Source organism: Emydura macquarii, unplaced genomic scaffold, assembly GCF_026122565.2.
Source record: "Emydura macquarii macquarii isolate MOO-44397 ecotype Brisbane River unplaced genomic scaffold, CSIRO-AGI_Emac_v2 contig_587, whole genome shotgun sequence".
NCBI classification, from domain to species: Eukaryota; Metazoa; Chordata; order Testudines; family Chelidae; genus Emydura; species Emydura macquarii.
Window position 1 is genome coordinate 16,640,135 of NW_027130724.1, and position 20,641 is coordinate 16,660,775.

At 42.6% G+C, this 20,641-nt stretch overlaps 1 long non-coding RNA gene across 5 annotated transcripts in view; it reads right to left on the minus strand.

Annotated features, from left to right (window-relative positions):
* Window positions 1-20,641, minus strand: part of LOC137148003 (uncharacterized) — a 38,574-nt gene continuing 17,933 nt past the window's right edge. For all 5 annotated transcript variants that reach the window (XR_010918418.1, XR_010918420.1, XR_010918416.1 and 2 more), the window contains 2 exons: window positions 4,403-4,563; window positions 1-371 (listed from right to left, as the gene is read on the minus strand). This is a non-coding gene — a long non-coding RNA (uncharacterized lncRNA). The remainder of the gene's footprint in view (window positions 372-4,402; window positions 4,564-20,641) is intronic.

Genomic DNA, 20,641 nt, shown 5'->3' on the forward strand with positions numbered 1-20,641 from the left:
TATGTGACAAATGTCTGCAATATTTTATATTTATTTATGTACACATACATCAATAAAATTTTACAAGTTTGTTTCTGCAAAAACTAAAGTTACCATGATAATCACGTAGCACAGAGAATGCTGCAGTAACATTAATTATAAAGACATTTGTAAAGATTTAAATGGGGTTCTGTGTATGTGTGTGTGTGTGTATTACACACTCCATAAGTAGGTCTACAAATATCGCTTTGATTAATATATTGTCCACAAACATGTATTCTTTGAAGCAAAAGACATTTATTCAAACAAATCTCAGAAACTGAGAGCTCAAGGTCAGCCTGTAGCATCCAGAAGATCTTGTTTACAAATTCATCCAGTGTCTCCCAGGTTTTCTATAAGGATACAACAATAGCATTTTAACTTATTTGTATTCTAGTTTGGAAGAGAGCTTATTGGATTTTTCTCACTCATCAGTCATGCCCTGAGAGTTTTTAGATCATTACTGATCAATAGATCAGTTTAGATAAGAATGGTAATTCAGACAATTGCAAAACACATAAGCTTCCCTGATAGGTCTAAGGTACTGGCAGCAAATTAATTCATTGTTTCACTCTGCCCTGGGTAATAATTTTTCCTAATGACACAATGTGCTATTTAAAGAGTATTTCTTAGAACAACAGAGCTTAGCTTTGATGTTTCCACAGTATAGCTACAAATTAGTGTTTTGCTTTGTCTGTCCAAAAGCATAAAAAATTTGCTTTTTAACCTATGTAGTTTATTGAAATCTATAGCCAAGATCTTTTGATCCTCTTCTATGTTTAGTTAAGATAGCAGACTTTGCTATCACACATGAAGGGAATCATATGCCATGGTCCACAGCACAAATTCTCTCAAATTCATGTGAACGTTATTTTTGGGATATGTGCTAAGTTAGTAGCACTGGTAACTGAAGAGAGAGTTAGCTACAGAACAAGTACTATAGGGACATTGCAGTATAAGCCTCCCCTCTACTGCTCCACCAATGTATCTCCACCTTTTCCTGGACAGAACCATCTTTAGGGATCAGAGGGAAGCTCAGCCTTCATGAGTCAGTGACAGTCTGCTGAGATGGCATACAATCATGATGGGGCTTTTTTGGAAAATTCTTAAGGGGAAGAGTGAGACGGTGACCACTAAGCTCCTGTCACATGGTACAGACATCTATCAAATGATGCACTATTCACTTGTCAGTGAACCTCAGCTTACAGGAGATCTTCCTGATCCCACACAGTAGTAGAAAAGACAGCTCAGAGCAATAGATGCAGTAGCAACTTTAACATAAACAGGAACAAACGATCCAGAAATAGTTCCTTGTAAGAAGAACAGCAGACTTGCTCTGAGTTCACTACTCAGCTGTGTTCCTATTCCAAACTCTGACTGCACTTGCCAAGAATGGGGTTATGAAGGCCCCCCTCAGCAGGCATGGGCCTTAAAGATACAGTACCCATACAAAGATAGATTTATCACAATAGTAACAACTTTCCGTTAATATCAATTCAACTCCGCAATCTATCCCCACCACCAATCCATGTAGACATTTCAATTTTTACTGTTCTGGTGCACACTCTTCCTTATAGCAACTGATCATATTGTGTGCAATGACACTGATTTGGGAGATGATAGGTATATTGTGACCCTGGGGCATGTATTGGGAATTAGAGTACTTTGAAGCATTTTCAGTGGAAGCCAAATTGGCCAGAGCTAGATACCTAAAGTTAGACAAATTCACAAGTGTCCTGATTTTCAGGTGCTGAGTAAGTCTCTCACTGGAGGTTTGCCCAAATAAAGAATGCAAGATTGGGCCCTGAATATGAAAGCTAAGCAAGGTTGATGTACATTTATATTAGTACAGCAGAGCAGTTTGTTGCATCAAAATGTGAGTTATGCTTTGGGATATATTATTTTTCCCCTCTTCTGCCCTCTTCTTACATCACAAATATATTCAGAGTCCATTGTTGAAAAAAAATCTGAATTGTTTGTAATGGATTCTAGTTTCTGATTACAAAGAACTAAGCAAAAACATCTATCAGAATAAGCATTCTGTGGCTGTCTTCAGGAAGGAAACTGCAATCACTCAGGACACTGTTCTAAAAGTTCTATTGCATTGTGCCATCTGGGGAGGGGAGCGGGGCAGACAGAGGGGAAACAGATTCTACTTGTACTGCTACAAGTTGCACTTACTCCAGAAGGCAATGCTGCACATTGAAGTAAGCTACAGAGGCAAACAGTAGATGGAAAGTGACTCATGTCAAACAAAAAGGAAGGACCAAAGTGAACCGACAGCTAAGGTTCTCCCTGCAATCATAGGTAACACGAGCCTGTAGGTTATACCTATTTGACTCCTGCTCAGTGCAGCAAAGGAAGAAGTTTTCTGCCCATTTTTATTAAACCCTATGCAAGCGTATGTAGGGTTAATCCTGACTAAGTATCTTGTCTGATTTATGTCCAAAATACTGTTGTCTAGATAATTCCCTGGCTTTTAAATTTTATATTTTATCTATTTTCAAGGTGCAGGGTCTGATTCTCCTGTCAGCTACACCAATGTAAATCAGGGATAACTCGACTGAAGTCGGTAGAATTACACCAGTCTAAGTGAGGGGTGAATAAATAACCATTACCTGATCTTGATAAAACCAATAGAAAACTTACATACAAGAGATCAGAATAATAAAAGAAGTTCTATTAAACTTATCTAAGCATCTCGGGAGAAGACTATTAATAATTAAAACAGACAACCAGGAAAAAATGAACAACGTCATTTTAGCATAATGGGTGAGTGTTTTCCTTGCCAATGCAACCACATGAACAAAAGACATTTGGCTATGTTTAGTCTAACTCTCAAGAGGAGATTTTATTTTTTGAGGTTTGTTTTACAATTATAGTAAATTCTCCCAGTATCTTTAGAAGCACATTTCTTAATGTAGATCATCATCATTTTTGGTGATATATAGGAAAAAGCAATTTACAACCGAGATTTTGGTAGTAAATTGCTTGTCCCCAGGGTAGCCTGTCTGCTGCATGTCATCTGATAGAATACAGTTGTTCCTATGCAGTTCTTGGTTGTGATGTGTAGGCCTCCCACACAGAGGCCACAGAAGGGTGGACTCAGCTAACAGCATTAGTTCATTCAGAATGCCTGGCTACTTGCTGGCAGGAAGAATCCCCTCATCTGGTACTTAACTCACAGGCTAAAGAGCAACATTACTGTTCCTGTAACTCAAGCCCACATCAGCCAAGAAATCTAAAAGACACTAAACACAAGAATCAGCTTGCCACTCCTCATCTAGAATTCAGCATCCAAATCAAAAGATGGACAAGAGAGACTCAGAGTGGAACCCAAGGATGCCTTAGAAACTGGCAAAAACATTCTGGAAATCTTCCAAATCTAAGAAATATAGGTTGATTTTTTTCCCTTTAACTTTTACGTAAGAGTTATATGTCTAAACCTGATCTTGGTCTTAAAATGTCCTTTTCCTCCAACTGATGCGCAGCTATCTTGTTAAGCAGAAGTTAGAAGCACAACAAGTTCAATACTGGAGTAACGGATGACCTCTTTTCAAAAATATTCTCAATAAAGTTACTCACTTAGAGTAGTGGGTTTTTTTCCCCCAGAGAGACCAGCCTTCAGTTAGTCTAACAACTTTTCTGAGGATATGCGAGAATCAGTGTGAGAGGGGAGGCAGTTGGTTGGCAAAGCAGACAGTAAGTAACTGATCTATTTTCAAAAAGCAAAAGAAGTCCAGGGGGGAAGTGTTCCCCAAAGCATCAGCATGAATTACAAGAAAAATGACAGAACAATGGGCCAGGCTGACAGACTCTGTAATCCATAGTGTGTTACGCATTCCCTTCTATGATCAATCCACACATAATATGACTCTGCTATAGCACCCTGCTAGGGGACACAGTCCTTTTACTCTACCGATACAGACTCATTATTTCAGCTTTGGATGTCCCTGGTTCAACCTGCTGTGACAACTAAGATGTCTGTCATACTTGCTCAATTTAAACCGGAGGAGAAAGCACATCAAAGGGAACTGTAAAGGGTGCTACAATGTATCGAGGGAAGAAAGCAATCCAGAGGAGCTGGGGAGGCAGAACACAGCCATTTAGCCAAGACAAGATTCTTGCACTAGACTAGCTGAAGAACCTAGATGATTTCTTGGTACTTCTCCAGTCTTTGGAGCTCAGGGACTACCCATGTAAAAAGAGCATCTACAGTGGGGTTCGTGTGAGATATCAAGTGCTGTTAGCGTTTTCCTCCCCACTTCCCAAAGACTCAACCAGCACTTAACTGTCTGGCATCATCTTCCCCACCTACACACACACAAAAAGAAACTCTTCCGCACTCCCTTGTATTCCTGTCTCTCCCCATTTTGCTTGTTACCTGTATGTCCTGTCCTCTCTCCCTAGTCTCTTTCCTTCCTTCTTCCCATCCCTGGGGCTGTAACAGGGGAGAATATCTCAAATGACTCTTCTGTGCTGGGAGCAGAGAAGCTGGGATGCAATGGACAAAAATGACGTTTGTCCATAGCAGCAGAAGGTTGCCTAGTGCACGTGAGAGAGAGTCGGAGAAGGAAAGGAAACAGCAGTTACAATTTACAGATGTACCTTTTCCAAGGCCCAATTCTCATCTCCTTATTCACACAGAGGAGTACTTTATTTTGGGGTCAGAATCTGCTCTTTGTTTTGTGAGCAGCAAACACTATTTCCATGTATAACCTAGAAATTGTATCCAGAATATAAAGTGTAGAAGATAGTCATTTTTAAAACTTTCCTACATGACCCAGTTTAGATTACAGAAGCATAAATTGTAGCACAACCCAAAGCGCTGCACTGTAAATCCCCAGTAAGAGGATCCTGTAAAAAAAGGACGAAGTTAACGTGAACTAGGCACCTTTTAGTATGTGGTAGCTGTATCCACATGGGAGAATTACAGCCCAGCACTTCAATGAGCTTTGCAAGTCACACACCTGTAGTCTGAACGATTGGGCCATGTATACAAATCCAGAACTGTGTGGGAAATGGTTTTCCCAACCCATGAAAAGTTTTGAGATTTCAAAAAAAAAAAAAAAACACCAAACCAAAACCTCAAATTCCCATGAACTTAGGTTCTGGACAAAAAATTCAATTTGGATCAAAATGTTTGGTTTGATCATTTTAAAGCATTGTGTTTCAGTTTCACCCTTTTTATTTTTATTAGTTTAAATCTCTAAACAAGCTTCCATATACTTCCAACTATAAAACTGAATTTTTTTTTGTTTTTTGAAATTGTTTCAACATCTTCAAACTAGTTAGTCAAAATTTCAAGTTGAAAAATGCATCAAAACAAACCATTTCTCACGAAGAGCTTCAGTTACAATGAAGAACTATTCTCAGACACAAAACATTTTATGGAAGAATTCTGAAACCAGCTCTAAGTGTTATAGCAAGAACACCTGACCTGCATCCCATCTTTCACTGAATACTGACAAATGCAGCAAGGAAAAGGCCAAATATTCAGAAAGGCTTGGTGGGCCTCCACTCATAAGCTAAAAATCTCCTGAGCAGCTTCTCTCTCCTCCTACAGAAGAGTGGGTGGTAGGAGTAGGTCAGTTATGTGCTCCAAGACCTTATTTTCAGAGCTGGAGCAGTGGAAAAAGACCAATCACATGGAAGAAGCCTCATCATATTGATCTTCAAAAAAGAAAAAAGCAGTGATCCTAGGTCTGCGATAATACTCAAGAGCACATCACAGAAGAGCCTTTTGCTCCTTTGCTCTGTCTCTTGCTGTGAGGCAACAGCAGCTTGAGAGAGCACAGCACAGAACAAAAAGAGCAAGTGAAAATTAGTTTTGCTCTGCCAGCATATCACATCTGAGAGCTTGTTTAAATTCTGTACCATCTTTTGAGAATCATCCCTAATTAGCTTTTCCGTGCAGCATGAGAGAAGAACACAAGTCACACCTTGAAGGCCTTACTACACTCATCAAGACTTCATGAAGTCTTGGCACAATATCCTTCCATTAAGAAGTCAGGTCTTTCCTGTTCTGAACCTCCGCACTAAAGCTTCTAGATGTGGCAGGGGCTTGGTTTTTGGGTGTGTGGGGTTTTTTTGTTTTATTTTTGTGTGTATGTGTATATGTGTTTGTTTGTTAAAAAAACAAACAAACAAACAAAAAAAACTGTCCCTAATTAGATCACCAAGGCCTGTCTCCATTAAAAGACAAAACACACTGCTCTGCTCATTAGGAAGGTATGTTTCCCTTTTCTCCTCCAGAAACACATCATTCAGGAACTTCCCAAACATCTTTTTATAACCAAGGAAGACAGCTGTCTCTTGTATTTAATAAGAGCAATACACAGCTATTTTACAAATTGGTGAAATTACACTGATGGCACAATTCCAATATTCTCTTTCACACCCTGTATCATGTGTGCATGCATGTGTAAAATACACACACAATTCTGAAACCCATGCTTTTGAAAAAGGAAAAAGCTGAATTCAACAATATGATAGAAGGTTGTTTGGTTTAGTATTTTCCCCCTACTTTATTTTGAGATCAGATTTGTAGCCTCAGCCTTTCCCTTCTAGGGGGAGAAAAATGAAATTAGGCTAAAAATTAGATCTGATGCAGTGACTATGAATGCAATCAATTTCAATGGAAAAACTATATCCCATGAAATTAAACTTGTATTTGCTATTTCAGGCTGCTAGAATTCTTTAGAAGACTAAAGCAAATAAACAATTTACCAGACAGAGATAAATAAAATGTGGTTTGTCCTAGCTTTAAGTGTGTCATTCTGCATAAGTCTGATGCCTTGACTATTGTTGGAAGGGAAGGACAGTGTGTTATTTGGATTCATGATTTCAATGTCACCAACAACATCTCTCTCATGAGAGATTTATCAGGTTTGGTCTTTGAAAGGCACATTTTTAAATAAACTAACTGATTTGGAGAGAGAGAAACATTTGTTCTAGAATCATTGCTACTATAAATATATCCGTTCTTTTAAAAAAAACAAAAAAAAAAGAAAACAAGAAGTCCGCTACCCTCCATCAACACACACATTGAATAGGCCATAAAAATCTCAGAATCAGATTGCCACTGGAAACCCAAAATTATTGGACCAAATCAATAAATAATGCTGTTTCATAGTCAATAAATAACCAACATAGGTGCCTTCCAAATCCATTTGCAACTAATCGTGCAGACATTATGCTGCCATACAACCGTAACCTAATGGCTACATAATGTTTCATTTATTAGAGTTAATAATTCCTGTTCTGCTAGTAAATGGACTAGCATGGTTTATCATCATTCCTAATAGTGTCTTTATGAACTAAAAGGGAGGCTGTCAGGAGTGATTGGTACACCACATGAATAAGGCTTTTTTAAATGCACGGTTTCTCATTTCTGGAGAATGGTGTTCAAACAGAGTTATCATAGGCCTGTCATGTTATGTTATGACATGACAGATTCATTCTCCCAGCTTTTGTTTGCTGAGTCCAGTGACTGCAATCACCTGGAGAGTGAAGAAAGCCAATAATTTAAAAAAGGGGTGCATATAAAAACATATTGTAGATACTGGAGATTATTAAAACTCCTACCTACCGATTATTCTTTATACAGCACTACATGTGCTCATCTTACACTTTGGGATCTCCAACCCCTTCATCCTACCCACCCACGCACTACCCCTCAAGTAAGTTCACCTTGCAGTGCTGTTGAAATCAGCCAACTGCTTTTCATTAATTCATAATCGGTAAGCAGGTTGCTGAGGTAAATGCTTAGGAACATACTCTATTACCTCCTATCAGGTACAGCAAAGAACAGACAGCCTTGTATCCTTTAACCAGAAGTAGGGGTGTGCCCCCAAAGACAACCTACATTTTGAAACAGGTCCACAAATTTGGGCACCCCAAGCAGTCTACAATAAATGGCTGTGCCTTATAATCTGTGCATCAGAGGACAGAGTAGGGAGAATCTCTTCATAACACAATCAGTCAAAGAATGCCACCTTAAGGAGTTGTGGGCTCACCAGATCTTCAAAGACAGCCTGCATCCTGAAAAGAGTCTAGTGAATCCTCCTTCCATAGCTACATAGGAATTTAATTCTGCATCAGACTAGTGGAGCATCTACTCTAGTGCCCCATCTCTGGCACCAGGGGCTTCAAAGGAAGGTGTCAAATGCTGCAGTAAACAAACTGTTACAGGATGGCTTGCCTGAAGGAAAAGTCTCCTCCTAACCCCCAACAGTTGGGGGTTGGTTTATGCCCTGAAGCATGAGGGATTATAGCTCTTCACAAACCTCCCCTCCCTGCCCCCCTACCCCCAAAAAATCAACACACCTATTATAGCTCTGTAAATGCCCGAAACGCATATAAACGTCTAGTTCTTCCATTGTCACGGAGCGTTCCTTAGCTCAGTAGCCTATGCATGCCGTGCTCAGCAGCAGCTGGCTGCAAGTACATCGGATAGGGTGCTCCTGCTTCAGAGGAGCAGTAAGATATTCTTCACGTTATGTTCCCATCATTGCTCAGCTCTGCCTGAGCAACCTGGCCCTGATGAGCAGGAATCCTGTAGCAAACATCAGGTAGCGCTGCTTCCGTCCCATGCTGTGCTGGCCGGGGCAGGATTTACCTTTCTCTCTTTATAGCTTGCACTTCCTGTACTAGGCACTCTTTCTTCAGGCAGACTAGGTAGAGGCCTTCTTGCTTCTTTGTAACACACAAGCAGCAGTTGCCTCTACCTTAACCCCAGGTTAACAGACTAACGGGCTAGCAACCACAGAACGTTCTGAGGACCCACTGAGTATGCTAATAAGTCATGAATACATGCTAGGCAACGTCCCTCCCTGACATCAAAACCCACTCAAGTCAGAAGAGTTACACCAAAAATGAATCTGTCCCATGGCCTCTGGATTCACTTTGAACTTCAGATATACAGGTGTACATCACCGCACCACTAGTTTTGAGAAGTCCTTTAATTTATGCAAACAAGTGACCCTGCTCTCATTGGTTCTGTATGGAAGTGCAGAATGAAGTACACAAAAACTTTCCTACAACCACAGAGAAGAGGGAGCCTAATAGAAACAACTGTGTAAATTCTGTGGTTTAGAGAGAAACTAATAGAAAAAGGAGAAGCAGGGAGCCTATTTATTACCTGACTGAGTGCACCTCCATTATGGGCCACATTGGTGCTTGCTAGGGACAGAGGTCTGCACTGGGGAAGGAGCCACACCATCCCACAGGGATCTTCCAAGGGGGATTATATGCCTGCTGCTCGTATACATGCTTCACCAGCCATTGGAATGACTCAGCCTGCTCTCCATGGCCAATTCCACCAGCTAGAGTCAGGCAGGAGGGGGTGTTGGCCTAATCTCCTCTTCACGCCCTTTGGGGTGATTTAGGCCCCAACTCCTAACAACTTTGGGGAGCTGGAGGAGAGCAGTTCTGCTGTCATACCTGCCCCCATCTCAAGGAACACATGGAGTGGGCAAAGGTTCCTCGAACCTTGCTCTCCTTTCCCATCCCTGCAATAGGGCTTTGGCTAATATGTCCCTAAATGGGATTTTTGCTAACAGGCTTGTTTAATTAGCAATCTTTGCAATTCTCTGTCATTATGCAAAATCAGTGCCCAGCAAAGGAGCCATCTTAGGACAAGCCTGATTTTGGCATGCTTACTCGGGCAAAACTCATTGATTTTGGGTTGAACAACTAACTGAAATCACATTGAACTGATTTCAGTGGGAGTTCTGTCTACATGAGGAAAGCAGGGCCAGACTAAAATAGAGTGAGCTATCCTTTCATAAATAGACTGTATTAAAATACAAAAGATTTAAAAAGAAAAAAATCCACTGTCTATAATATACTCAGTTATCCCACACACACCCCCACCATCATGGGTGAAATGTAAAAGGGAAAAAAATAGACTTTGGTCTTGCAATTCTTACATTGTTTGATTGGCTCACGACCATTTAGAAGTATTGCTAGTGATTGCAGTCAATTAGTATTTGCCAACACAGCAGCAGAGAAAGAGAAGGGAGAAGAGTAGACAGAAGAGTAAGGTCTGAGGCCTTTGGTTTTTTTGGTTAAGCTGTAGCAGCCATATTAGGAGAGAGAGTAGCCATAAGCTAAGGGGCATGTATTCACATCTTCAAATTCCTGAAATTACATCAAGACAATGTAATATCAAGCTGTTAAGAAGGTGCTACTGTTCTAATAGTATCTACCACCATCAGATAAAGAAACAGATCTTAAGATGTTCAAAGAAAACTTTGTTTGATTGCTTGCCAAACAGAATGCTATCACTTAACAGTTGTGGTTGTGAAAAATCTAGAGTTAGTTTTGTTTTTATGGTACCCACTTCTCCATTGTTTATCTGAATGATTTCTGTCTGGTTCTTTGATTGTTTCTGTTTGTTGCATAACTAAGTGTGCAATATTTAAATCAATTAAGGTGGTCAGGTATGATTGGTTAAAGATTTATTTTGCAATATTTTAGTAAAATGATTGGTTAAGGTATAGTAAGCAGGACTCAAGTTTCACTATAAAATTGGGGACCAGCTAGGGAACAAGAATAATGAGGAAAAACCTTAAAAAAGAAGAATTCATCTCCAAGACATAGCACGCTAGAATCCTCTGCTTGATCGAGATGTGCAGCAACCAGAACCTAGACAAGACTGACCTTGCCTGGCCAACTGGGAAAGGCTGCCTGATCAGGATTGGTGAGCACAGTATTTATGGTTTGCATGTGTATTATGTTTGGTAATTTTTACTAGAGATTAAGGATATTACTGTGTAAGGCTCTCATTGGTAAAAGGTCCTATAAACCCACAGTAAAATTCACCTGGAGCCCTATGAATTGGGAAAGGATGTGGGTACTTAAATTAGTTTCACCCCGAGCCCTACAAACTGGGTATGGGTGACCCTGAGCCCTAGAATGTGAACTGGATAAGAGTATGTGCCTTTCCCCTGGAGTCCTATGGACTAGGAAAGTGTCAGGGTTCCTAAATTAACTCAGTTATGCCTAGAGCCCTATGGACTGGAAACAGGTGGGGTGCCCTGGTGTGCAGGTAACAGAAGAGCAAGAGGAGAGATGACAGCAGTGACACCAGGATGCTTGGGAAGAGGTTTCCATCAATCTATTGCAAGTGGGGGCTGGAAATTGCTCATTTATTCTTTCTACAGCTGTAGTCTGCATGAGTCAGTATCGCCCTGCACTCTAATCCTGTATTCCCCTAAAATAAATTTGAAAAGAAATCATAGCATCATTTTCTAAAACTGACTATTCATTAAATAACCTCTCACAATCCTTTCACAATGGCCCACCTAAATAATTGGTCCAGGAAATGGATTCATCTCAATTAGGGTGGCCAGATAGCACATGTGAAAAATCAGGACCGGGACTGGGGGGGGGGGGTGGGTGTGTGTGTGTGTGTGTGTGTGTGTGTGTGTGTAATAGCTGCCTATATAAGACAAAGCCCTGAATATAGGGACTGTCCCTATAAAATAGGACACTTGGTCACCCTAGGACATATAAATAGAACCTTAATTTAAATATTTCTTTATACAAGAGATTTATAAAGTGTTAATAAACGAGCAATAGACTTTACAAGCATATTACAGACTTGAGTAATATTTGTTATTGATAGTTATGGGGTACAAAACAGGTTATAGGTGCTTATAAACCATGGCTATAAGCAACCTCATCAGGAGGGGGTTTATAGGCTGCTGGCAATGAAAGGGGAAGGCATTAACATGTGTGCATCATGACAATATCCCTAAGTTTGCCCTGAACATCCCTCACTGCCTTTATTCATGGTTGGAGTGTGAATGATTTAGATTTTGAACAGTGTAGTTAATCCCCATAATTCCACTCTTGGTCTCAGAGTTTCAGAGGTACACGTGACACTGAGCCAGGATTTACATGCCTCAAAAATGAGACGAGAGCTCTTCATAGAACGCAGTGGTCAGTATGTTGAGTTCAGGTTAAACCGTCTGTACAAAGCACTATGCAGCATTGTTGTAGCCATATCAGTTCCAGGATATTAGAGAGACAAGGTGGGTAGTGAGTTAGTGGGTCTTTTATAGGACCAACTTCTATTGGTGGGTGAGAGAGAGAGAGAGAGGTTTTGAGCTACACAGCACTCTCTCACCTCTGGGAAAAGTTTAGAGCAGTGGTCCCCAAACTTTTTACCCCATACCCCCCCCCCGCAGTCCTGTCTGCTCCCCCTCCCACTCCCTGGGGCTGGGTCAGGAGTAGGGCCGGGGTGGAGGGCTGGAGTTGCGGCTGAGAGCTGAGGCTGGAAGTGGGGCCATGGCAGCTAGGCGCCATGCCAGGGGCCAAGGCTTTGTCTGGGGGTGGTAGGGGGAGGCCGAGCTCATAGCAGAGCTCGGAGCAGAGCACAGCTGGGTGATGCTCCCCCTTCATCCCCCCTCCCCCCCCCCCCCCAAGGGCTGGCCCGGGCCCTACTGCGCTCCCCCCCACCCCAAGCATTCCTCTATGCGCTCCTAGTGGGCATGTCCCAGTTTAGGGACTGCTAGTTTAGAGTCACAGCTAAATACAACAACTATTCTAACGCCTTGTGCTAATGGGCCACTCAAGGTAGCTAACCCTTCTGCAGTCATAATACAAAAGGGGGGTACAGATTGTTGTAATGAGCCATAAATCCCATGTCTCTGTTAAATCTGGGATTTTTAGTGACAAACAAAGTTATGAATTTAAGATCCCAGGTTCATCTTTTGAGGTTAGAAAATACTAGTAAATGTGAGGAACACGCCTGGACAAGCAGGGTTAGAGCTAAGGAGTGGAATCCCTGAAATTCAGGCCTGCTGCATGCAGATTGCTTTGTCAAGCTGGTTGTGCATGGGTCTATGATTAAACTTTGTCTCCCACTGATTTAAGTGCCCCTAACAGCAATTAGAAAGACAAGATGGGTGAGGTAATATTTTTTTTATTGGACCAACTTCTGTTGGAGGGAGAGACAAGCCATCAAGCTCAGCGCTCTGTGAAAGCATTACCTCATCCACCTTGTCTCTTTAATATCCTGTGACCAGCACAGCTACAACGGTGCATACAACCCTTAGAGCAACATAGTAACACCACTTCCCCAAACAGCGTTGAGCCATAATTGACATAGCGCAAGTGTAGATACTGCATGACTTCGGTTAACCCCAAAAGTCCTCCAGCAGCATCTCACAATGCCTGCCATTGACCACGCTGGTCAGAATTGTGAATTCCATTGCCCAGAAGTCACGCAGACCAGAAAACCCATCCCCACCCCTCCTTTAAAATCCAGCACATTTTTCAAATGCTTTTTCCTGGTTATCCCAGCAGCTCTCCATTGTGGTATGGAACTGTCCAGCTGATCATGCCAATAACATGCTCTAAACATACTGTAGTCTCGAATAGACAAGATATCCTGAATCTCCTGTGTTTGTGGGAGAGAAAAGAGGCTGTGCAGGCACAGCTATGGATCAGACATAGAAAAGTGGACATCTATGATCAGATTGCAGAAGGGATGCAAGAGAAGGATTACGACAGGGATCAGCAGCAGTGCTGCATAAAAGCCAAGGAACTGCGGCAGGCACGCCAGAAGGAAGGCCAACAGTCAAGCTGGTGCTGAGCTGCTGCTTTTACAATGAGCTGCATGCCATGCTTTCAAAGTGCCCCATTTTTGTTTCTCAGTAATTCTATTCTTTGGAAATTATTCCTCTTTATTAGTTCCCAACATCTGCTGCAGAATGCCTAGCGGTACTGAAAGCACCCACTTACTTGCTAGTGTACAGTAGGATAACTCATAGGATCAGTGACAAACAAACAATGTAATAATCAGATGTACAGCAAACACCACACAATTCCTAACAGGCCCCAAAACCGTAGTGCCAGGTAGAGCAGAGCACACAACACATTACTGCGGCTTGCTATTCAAGTGATCTTTCAAGGCCTCCTTAAGCCATATCACTCTGCTTTGAGCATGTCTAACCACCCTTGTGTGTGGCCATAGGCAACACATAGGAAGGGCATATGCGGGGGTGGGGAAGACAACTCTCTCTTCTCCCACTGTGCCTGCCCTCCAGCACAGTTGGCCCCTGTTCTTGGCAGCTGGGCCTGGATGGGGAGCAGACGGGATGAGATGGAGCCACTTGTCACACCGGTTAACAGTGGCTGCTTTGGGTTGCTGCTTTATGCAGCACAGCGGCTGTCTGAAGGAGTTGGCAGCCTGCCCCCTCTGCTCCCCTCCTGGGCCCAGCTGCTGGGGACAGGGGCCAAGCAAGCTGGAGCCCCCCCCCAAACATGTTTCCAGCTTGCTCAGCCCCTGTTGCCAGGGGTCAGGTCCGGGCGGGGAAAGGACCGCCACTGCCTCCACAGCTGAACTCTCTCTCAGGAGTTGCTGGGGAATGTGCTGGGAGCAGGTTCCCTGGCCTCTGCTCAGTCAGAGGTAGGGGCATTGCCTGCACCCCACCTCCCCGGCTGAGGTGTCAAAGCTCTAGGGAGACACTGGTTCTATGAGTCTCCCTGGGTCTGGGCTGGCCCCAACTGGGCCCACAGGCACATGGCCCCCATTCCTGTGGCCCCAGCCCCCCAGGAGCTGGCAGGATTGACTACCCTGGCCCAGGGAAACAGAGCTGGAAGTTCCTCCCAGAGGCAACACGTGGGGTGGTCACAGGTCTCCCCCCAGTATCACGGGACGAGTTGTCTATGGGTCTGGCTGTTCAAACTCAAACAACTGCTCCGCCCACCACCCCAACAGCCATTTTCCCCCCTTCACTTCACAGCAGACAGCTATAACCATTGGGATATTTTTCTCACTGAAATCCAGTCTTGTGAGTGGTGAATGCAATCATCCCTTCAATCTACCAAAAGCATATTCAGTCACTCCACACTGGCTCCAGCTAGTAGTGGAATCTTTCCTTGATGCTGTGAAGGTGGCCAGTCTATCACTTCATGGGTCAGGGGAGCAAGAGGTGGACTGGGTCCCCCAGGATCCCTACTAGCATTTCAACACCACCAATGGTAATCCACTAGTTGGGAAAGAACTCTCTGCTTGTAGCTTTCCGGGCAGCCCTGTGTTCTTAAAATTGTCAGCATCGTGCGCTTTCCCTGGCCAGCTAATACTGGTGGTGAAGCATCCCTGATGATCCACCAATGCTTGCCTAAACATAGAAAAGTAGACTTTTCTGTTGGCCCACTTCTGAAGGGTCTGACCATCATATGCAAGCATTTATATTGCATTCATGAGTGATAGTATCAGAGCACTTCTCCACGCACGTAGCCTATTTGCAATATTGTAAACGTGGCTAGTTGGATGAATAAGGACTAAATTTAAAAAAAAACAAACCATGATGCTCTTATGGTTTTGTACATCACCATAGAACCTACGTGCTGACTGTCTATCTACATGGTAAAGAATGAGACCATCTTTGGAAATCAGTTGCTACACATCCATAGACAGCCACAATGATTTCACATGGCATATTCCATGCAAGGAGGCCAAAATACAGATGCATGTGCAATCTATTGCCCCTCTGCAGTTTGGGAATACTTGCTAGGCACAGGTTTAAAAACAAAAATGCCCTTGCTTTTTGCTGTAAAGAATAATTCTGTGTGGAAGATGATTTCAGAGTCCCCAACAGGAAATGAGTCTCTTATGAGTTGAATTAATTTTTGCTGAATTTAAGTCACCCAAAATATGTCTTCTGGAGAATCAAGCAGCCAGGGAAACTTAACATACCCTAAAATTGCTTTGAATGACTTAATGTGTATTTTAAGCACATAAATTTTAGAGCTATTTCAGACAATAAAGTCTCCCTGAAGCATTATACATCATTGGCTCTGCTTTACAAGAAACATTGTTTCACAAGTTTATAACTGAGTTATAAACATGTGCTTCAGGCTAATGCTTGGCATTAAAAGGTCCCAAACAGTAATTGTTTGCTGCATTTCCTCCCCTCCACCAAGTTTATTTAGCCATTTGTGATTAAGGGAGTTCCAAAAATTCTGCCCCTACCTTAAGATTTTACTGGTACCAGATAGTGTTTTACATTCCTAGGCTGCAGCAAAAACATGGACTATTATTTTCCAATAACCTTGGGCACACGTTTTAAAAGATAACACTTCTGAAAGTGTTATCACTTGGAATAATGTATTTATTGTGAGCAGTTAATTATTTTAGGAATATACAATGCATATATTAATGTTACATAACAGATGTGTATTTGGTATTCTGTTGACCTGTGATATACAATAGGTGTATACGTACCTCTTTGCAAAAAAAACAAAAACAAAAAAACACAACCCTAGAAACTTTTTGGAAAATGGCTATTTTTTCAGGGCTTATCTCTCTGAAACTCCTGACTCACATGACCACAAATGTGGGTCACTAACCCTGCTCAGCATTTCCACAAAGCATAGCAAATATCAAGAAAATCTGTGCAAGCATGTGGATTTTAGAGCAATATGAAGTGTTGTCCTTTAAACAGGAAAGATAGAGGGATGATGGAGGGAAAGTGGTACTCTACATATCCATCTGCAGCATAGGAGGCTCAAGAGGTGTGAAGTGGCCCATTCATTTCCATGGGATGTTCTTATAGAGATTAATACAACCTGAAATAATAGTTGAGATGTGTGAACTGCTCCATTCATCTCAGTGTGTGTTCCCATACTGATCATAAGTGCTTTAGAGTCTTGATATGCATGAAATATATCTGTTAGCTCCTCACCCAAAGGGGAAGGACTTCCCCAAATCCTTGCTCATTGGGGAGCAGGAGGGAGCCTCAGGGCCCCTCAAAAGAGAAGCCCCCCAGAATTCAGTTCACATGAGAAAGACAGGGAGAGATGGTCCAACCCTGATAGATGAGCATGGGCCCCCTAGAGCCAGGCACACATACGTACAGAACAGCAAGAGGCTCAAACACATCCAGAAGGGCAAGGCCCAGTATTCCAGCTCATATGAGAGGGAGTGGGAGGGGGCTCAAAGTCCTCCGGACATGGGGGCAGAAATAGGAGGGGAGAATGGGGGACTGACAGGTTGCCTTTGCCCTTATTCTCCCCCACTCCCTGCTATTTACCCCCCATGTTCCTCTTCCCACTGTACCCCTCCCCCCCAACATCTCCCACCCTGTCCCTATAACCCCCTTCCCTCACTGCAGTCCTAACTCCCCTCCCCTACTCCTCTGTCCCCTTGCTCTTTCTTGGTCACATCTTTAGCTGGTGGTGGTGCTCCGCCAGTGTGTAGGGGGTTTCCCCTAAATGCTACATTTGCAGAAGCACAAGAAACAACAGGCAGAAACATGATTGTTAGTGCACTCACATCAGCACATCATTATAGTAAAAAACATCTCTTTTTAAACACCAATCAGTTTCTCACTGTCCCTTGCCAAGCACAGAACTCGGCAAATGCCCTAAACGTGGTGAATTCGGCCCAGGGGGGTGGTTTAAACAGGATCACTGCAGGCAAGAAGGAAGAAAAAAAAAAAAAAAAAAAAAAAAAAAAAAAAAAAAAAAAAAAAAAGTCAATTCTGCCATTATTTTCCACAGGTTGGGGGCGGGGGTTCCACAGAAGTTGATCTCACTCCTGAGGGTAAGCAAGGATCCATCTCCTGCATGCAAGCAGCTTCAATTGGGGTCCATATGCTGCTCGCCTATGGGCTGCTTTGGTTCCCACACAGGTGACTGCCAATTAGCGTGGGAAAGTTTCCTACAATGAGGGGAAGGGACAAAGAAGCTCTGCCACGGAACTTTTAGCAGAGGATTGGTGAATACCTCCAAGAAAGTTTCATGGAAGATCCCCATGAAATCTCGGTGTGCATTAACACACATTTCCACTGCATTGCTTAGCTGCACAGGGGAATGTGAAGCACATGGAAACACAGCTAGTCTTGTACATTTCTATTCCTTCACCCACTTGTAGAATATAACAAAGCAAAGAACAGCTCTGTCTCATAACCGAGCAGCATTAACTCAAAGAGAACATTTACCAGAGTTCCCCTCTCCTGCATCATATGCGCCAAAGACAGAATGCTGGGACTGACCTGAACCCCACAAGGTCGAGAAGAGATCCTGACTCCCCCCCGTACCAGACAACCAAGGCACCTGTCCCATCTCATCCTCCAACTCGACCTCCTCACCCATGACTTCACCCAGGGGGTTGAGTCTACTGTCTCCAGCCCTGCCAAAGTATCCAAGGGCATCCAGTTCCTTACAGAAGCAGCAGGTCTTCAGCACAGCACCAGAGCAATGGTTTGATTCCCTTGCTTTCTGATACGCCTGCCTCAGGTCCTTTATCTTCACATGGCACTGATGTGTGTGCTGTTTGTAGCCCTTCTCCAACATGCCATGAGAAATCTGACCATAGGTATCGAAGCTGCTATGACTGGAGCAGAGCTGGAACTGCACAGCTCCTCTCCCCTTATACTCAAGAGATCCAACTGGTCTGGCATGCTCTAAGTGGGAGAGCCTTTGCTGTGTGGAGCTGCTACGGGGAACTGGGAAGATGCAATGTGAGCTCTCCATGCCATACAAACAGGAAGTGGAATTTCAAAAATGTCCAGGCCTTCAAATGGGGAAGGGCAGATGCCTTTGTGCAGGGCAGCAGAGTTCAAACTGCTGACCAGAGCAGTCAAGATGGGCATTGTGGGACACCACCTGGAGGCCACTGCACTTGGTTATGTTGCTGTAAATGTCTACGCTGACACTTCACTGATATAACTTTGCCACAAAAAGCTCTATGCCTCATTGAGGTGGTTTTATTTGGTCGGTAAAGCAGGAGAGTTTTGTCAGCAGAAGGAACATTGTAGCGTTTACACCTCCACTGTTTTGTTGATAAAACTCTGCAGTATAGGTAAGGCCAAAATGGGTGAAGTAATATCTTACTGGTGAAAGAGAAGCTTTTGAGCTGCCCCAGACCTGAAGAAGAGCTCTGTATCTCAAAAGCTCTTTCGTTCACCAATAGAGGTCTAATAAAAGAAGAACCAATAAAAAGAAGATTACCTCACCCATTTTGTCTCTAATATCCTGGGATCAACATGGCTACAACACCACATGCAACAATGCCAATTCATCCAGTCATTAGTCCCTCTCCATTTAACAGCACAAGGCAGCAGAAATAAGCCATTTTGGGGGAAGGCTCTAATTTGGGAACTCCTTGGTCAAATGACCCCAAATTGGGTCACTAATGCTATCTGGCATCCTTATGGGGCACACTGAATTTCAAAGCAACCCAATTAACCACTTGGATTTTAGAGCACTTACAAAAATTGAGCTGTAAAGCATACAAAACAGTAAGAATGGAAACTCTCTACCTGGTCTTTTGTATTCACACATGCACAGTGTAACAATGTACATTTTCTTAAATACCCATCTCAATTTAGTGTCTATACATTGCCTTGTGAGTGAGTGCCATACACTATTGAGTTTTACTTAAGCTAGATGGTGAGCTACGCGTCAAAATACTCCCAAATAGTTTGATCTCCAGTTCTGAGCCAAAAAAAACCTCCCAACAAAAAACAAAAAAATACACCACCCCACCCCCTCTGCACATGCACACACACACAAAAAAAAATCTATAAATCTTTTAAAAGGCTGTTTTTTCTTGGGGATCAAATGACTGACTTGAAATTGGGTCACTAAGCCTACCCTGACAGAACTCAAATGTGAAATTGCAGAACTACTAACCGTGGTATGTAACCTATCATTTAAATCAGCTTCTGTAGCAGATTACTGGAGAATAGCTAATGTGACACCAATTTTTTTAAAAAGTTCTAGAGACAATCCTGGCAACCATCAGTACCAGGCAAATTGGTTGAAATTATAGTAGAGAACAGAACTATCAAACACTTAGATGAACATGATTTGTCTGTGAAGAGTTAACATGATTTTTGTAAAGGGAAATCATGCCTCACCAATCCACTAAAATTCTTTGAGGGGGGTCAACAAGGGGTGACAAGGGTGATCCAGTGAGATAGTGTACTTTGATTTTCAAAAAGTCTTTGACAAGGTCCCTCACCAAATGTGCTTAAGCAAAGTAAGCTGTCATGGGATAAGAAGGAAGGTCTTCTCCTGGATCAGTAACTGGTTAAAAGATAGGAAAAAAAGGCTAAGAATAAATGGTCAGTTTTCAGAATGGAGAGAGTTAAATAATGGTGTCCCCCAGGGGGTCTGTGTTAGGACCAGTACTGTTCAACATATTCATAAATGAACTGGCAAAAGGGGTAAAAAGTGAGGTGGCAGAATTTGCAGATAATACAAAATTACTCAGTATAGTTAAGTCCAAAGCAGACTTCAAAGGGTTACAAAGGAATCACACAAAATTGGGTGACTGGGTAACAAAATTGCAGATGAAATTTAATGTAGATAAACGCAAAGTAATGCGCATTGGAAAACAATCCCAACTACACATATAAAATGATGGGGTCTAAATAAGCTGTTACCACTCAAGAAAGAAATCTTGAAGTCCTTGTGGATAGTTCTCTGAAAACATCCACTCATTGTGTAGCGGCAGTCAAAAAAAGCTAACATTGTTGGGAATCATTAGGAAAGAGGTAGCTAATAAAACCGAATATATCATATCACCTCTACATAAATCCATGGTACGCCCACATCTTGAATACTGCCTGCAGCTCTGGTCACTCCATCTCAAAAA